At 39.6% G+C, this 4,358-nt stretch overlaps 1 pseudogene; it reads right to left on the bottom strand.

Moving 5' to 3' along the window:
- Positions 1-432: 432 nt before the first annotated feature.
- Positions 433-4,358, bottom strand: LOC106374566 (annotated as a pseudogene).

Genomic DNA, 4,358 nt, shown 5'->3' with positions numbered 1-4,358 from the left:
ATTAATGAATAAGTGTTCCCTTTATATAGGAGTTACAAAATAGATAAATGGAAATACAATAATAGGAAACATTACAAATCATAAACATAAACGAATTATGAAATAGATAAGTTGTAGCCACCTCTCTCTCCTCTCCAAGTCTCGCGGCCGCCTCTCTCTCTCTAGGGTTGGGCCGTCTCTCTCTAAGTGTATGAGCCGGTTATGGATCGGGCCGGTTATGAACATCCACCAATTGATTTATAACACTTATCAAGTTCTTACCGAATTATAACATGAATTGATGATCACATTAAAAATCCACCTAAATTTAATTCCTAAAATGCTTTAACAATAACCACTGACTAATAATGGTCTCTATTATACTTCCTCTTGGTTAATTTAATTCAAATGTTACGAACACCTACCATATGTAATCAAACGTTCTCTCTTTTGAAAACATAGAAATCATATATATATTCAATTTTTTTGTTACAACATGAAACAGATGTTATTATACAAAATCAAATGTTTTGACCTTAGAATCCCAAAGAGAAACTTCCCTAAGGACTCTCGGTATCCTTAACCGGTGATTCTTCCTCCGTGGCGCTCTTCAAAACTCCCACGACATGAGAATCACATCTTGCTACGTACTGCTGCACCACCAACACCGAGGCCACCGTCGAAACACTTTCACTTGACGTTAACAAGTTCCCGACCGGACCAAGCTCTGGCGTGTCGCTTCTTAACACGTTTAGTCCCGACGCAACTGAACCATCAGGTGACTTCCCCACCAAGAAAAGATTGCTTCTTGAATATTCTTTGATAGCCTCACAAACTTCTTCGTGACATTTCACGATTATCTCTTCGTAAACGATCTGAGATACAGAATCAGAATCAGAACGAGAGGTGTCTTGTTCTTTGATCTTTGCTTTAAGTTCGGTAATAGCTTCTATATCAGTCAATCTGGTCTCCCCTGAGCAAGAACCGCTTGATCTTCGGTTATCTCTAGCTTCACATTTTCCGGTTTAAACTCCTCACTAGGAATAAACCGAACAACGGTTAACGTTATACCAGGATGTTCCGCCATACGCACCGCAAACGCTAACGCCTCGCGATCATCATTCCCTCCAAAAACAAAACCGTTATAGCCAACGAGAAATCGCTGGACGCGACACGAGTCGTACCACCAAGACCACGATCAACAAGAATCGCGACAGAACATGGAGACTCATCCATAACCTTCTTGTTGATCGAACGGTAATCGTTCCTAGTCGTCTCCCATGTTCTGTCCAGCCTAACGTGCTTGTGAAACGGAAGAATCACCATACCGACGCTTTTGCGTTCAGCGCTTCGGCATATGTCTTCATGTATAGTCGATATCGCTGAGATCGCCGTCATTGGACGGACAGAGACACGGCTGAGTCTCCTGAAAGCCTCGAATGCAACCACCACCATGTCGGAAGAGCTAGTTCCAGGTTTGTCTTTGTTCCAGAAAGGGAGACCGTTTTTTCTGACCTTGTGGGCCATTAGTATAGCTGATGATCTCTCGGAAAGCTCCATCAGATGCATCGCGTAGACTGATAGGCTTTCTTTACGGTTCGTGCCTCGGGACGCTTCTATGAGGTTGACTATGGTGGGAATGTTCATTATGCTGTGGAAACAGAACATGAGACGGAGCGGTTTGTTCGACTGGTTCGTTTCCTCGACAGTTTGGTTCTTGAAATTGCCTTTGGTTATGGATTTACCCGGTTTATACACCGCTAAAACCAAAGGAGTCGTCATGAACGTAGTGAATATAGCCATTAGTACCATTATAGCAAAGACTTGGTCGTTCAAAACCTGTGGAGAAACATTAAATAATTAGGTAATTGCGCGAATATTTATACAAAATAGTTTATAGTTCCAATTGGTGACACGTTGAATTTTAATAAAAGTTATAATTCTATGTAAGTTGCAGTAAAAAGTATGTGGTAGAAAATATAAATTTATGTAATAAGTTTGCTGTAAAAATATGTGTCTTACCCCTCTGTCTTTACCAATGTTAAGGACGATGAGCTCAACAAGACCTTTCGTGTTCATCAAGAAACCGAGTGCTAACGACTGGTCAAGTGGAACTTTGCAGTAAAGAGAAACCCCCACCGTGCCGACAATTTTACCGAAACAAGCAGTAAAAATAACCAAAACCAAAAGCCCCCAAGACTGAGCTCCTTGTATCGTCGCAACATCGGTCTTCAAACCGCTTGAGACGAAGTAAAGTGGCAAGAAAAGACCTGACACAAGGTCCTCAACTTTCTCAACAAGAGAGTTCGCGAAGTTACCTTCTTTAGGGAAGATAACACCGATCACAAACGCACCGAACAAAGCGTGTATCCCAATCAAGTCAGTGACAAAGCTAGCAGCAAGAACAATACCTAACGTGTAACACACGTATTGTTCTTTAACCGGTTCCCCTTCAGGACAACGTTTAGCTATCCACTTGATCCCCGGTTGCACGGCATAGATACAGAACAGGACAAAACCACAACCAGCTAGAAAGACCCATAGAGAAGTTAAAGGAGAGTTCCCATCGCCGGAGAGAGCCACCGCGAGAGCAAGTAGAATCCAAGCGGCCACGTCGTTAACCGCAGCAGCGGACAAAGCTATCTTCCCAATATCAGTTGTGAGAAGCTTGATCTCAGCGAGAATACGAGCCAAGACGGGGAAAGCAGTGATGGAGAGAGCAACGCCCATGAAGACAAGGAAAGGAGCTTTGCTAACACCATCAGCAACGGAGCCACGGAGAACAAACGAAGTTCCTATGCCGAGGATGAAAGGGAGAGTGATTCCTGCTAGAGCGATGGAGAGAGCTTTCTTTCCTGTTCGCTTGAGGGATTTAGGGTCGAGCTCGAGACCAACGAGGAAGAGGAAGAAGATGAGTCCTAAGTTTGCAAGTGTGTCAAGAACGGTCAGACTCTTTGCTGGGAAGACTGTGTTGAGAAACTTTGAGCTTTTTCCAAGAGCTGATGGACCAAGTAATATTCCACCCTAAAAACCCAAAAGCAACAAAATAAAAATTACATTCTATTTTCACATATACAAACAAAATAAAGAACAATGTATAATTGTATACCCTTTTAGAAAGATCAACATTAAAAAAAATTGTTTCAAAATTTTTACATTTTCTGTGCATTTGTATTGGGTATTTACGGTAAACTATAAACTGCAAAAAACAATTATTTTATTAAATTTTTTGTTGGTTGAAAATTATAAGAAACTGTTAATTACAAAGTAATGAATTTATAATAAATATCAGTATGTTTTTGGATAGTTAAAAGTTAAAACACCAAATATGCATCACTGTATCTAGTATTTTTTTTTTGAAATGCATTTATGAATCAATGTTGTGAAATCATATGTTTCAACATTATTGGAACGTGTGGAAGATTGGAAGTATAAAAGAAAGGCAAGGAGCGGATATTATAAATATAATGTGTGTATAAAAGAAAGGCAAGTACACACTCAAGGCTTTAACGTGTTAGCGAATTCTGCGGAAGAAAATGGATATTCTGATCAAAATGAATATTCTCATTGAATATCCCGACGACTAATTCAAGATTTGATTGGTGTGGAGTTATTAGCAATAATGCTCAATTTCTTAAAAGTCTTTCTCGGGTTAGTAATCCTTGGATAAATGAACTATATATCAAACTGGTAACATCTTTGACTTTTAGTTACAACCCAAAACGAGTTAAGATTTGATAAATGAAATAATAAGAAATGTACCACTATCTCGGCGATGACACGTGGTTGCCGGAGAGGGCGGAGGAGAAAAGCAAGAACACGAGTGAGAAGAAGAACGATACAGATTTGGAGTATGAGAAGAGGCAACGCGTAATGAAGAGGATCATCTCCTTGGAAGACTCCATTAGAGGTTGCTTTCATCGTTCCTGAACATGTTGTCCCGTTCGTTCCCATACCTTTTAGTTCTGCCAAAAATTTAAAAGTTTTTACGAGTTAGTCATTTTCTTTTTCTTTTTTTTTTTGTAAAAAAGCTTAGTCATTTCTTATTGATAGATACAAAAGAAATATTGGACATAAAGAGCATATTAGTACACGAAATATCGATAGAAAAACATGAAATACTTACGGATGTTAATATCTGAAAACAGAAACGTGAGGGAAAAGTAAGAGTAGGGAGAGAGATGGAGTATCTGGCTCTTACTAGGGTTCCTTATATAGCCTCCAGTCTAACGAGATTACCTGTGATTGCGCGGGAATATTTCTTCTTTTCTTTTTTGAAAAATATATTATCTGGCTAGGGTTGACAACTGACAATAGGTGCTTTCTGAGGAAGTCTATATGTATTTTTCCATTATGGGATATGTAAGTGTACATTCCTT

Source organism: Brassica napus, chromosome C3 (genome assembly GCF_020379485.1).
Source record: "Brassica napus cultivar Da-Ae chromosome C3, Da-Ae, whole genome shotgun sequence".
In the NCBI taxonomy this organism is placed as follows: Eukaryota; Viridiplantae; Streptophyta; class Magnoliopsida; order Brassicales; family Brassicaceae; genus Brassica; species Brassica napus.
The sequence above is the reverse complement of the archived record's forward strand: the minus strand, read 5'-3'. Positions and strand labels throughout refer to the sequence as shown.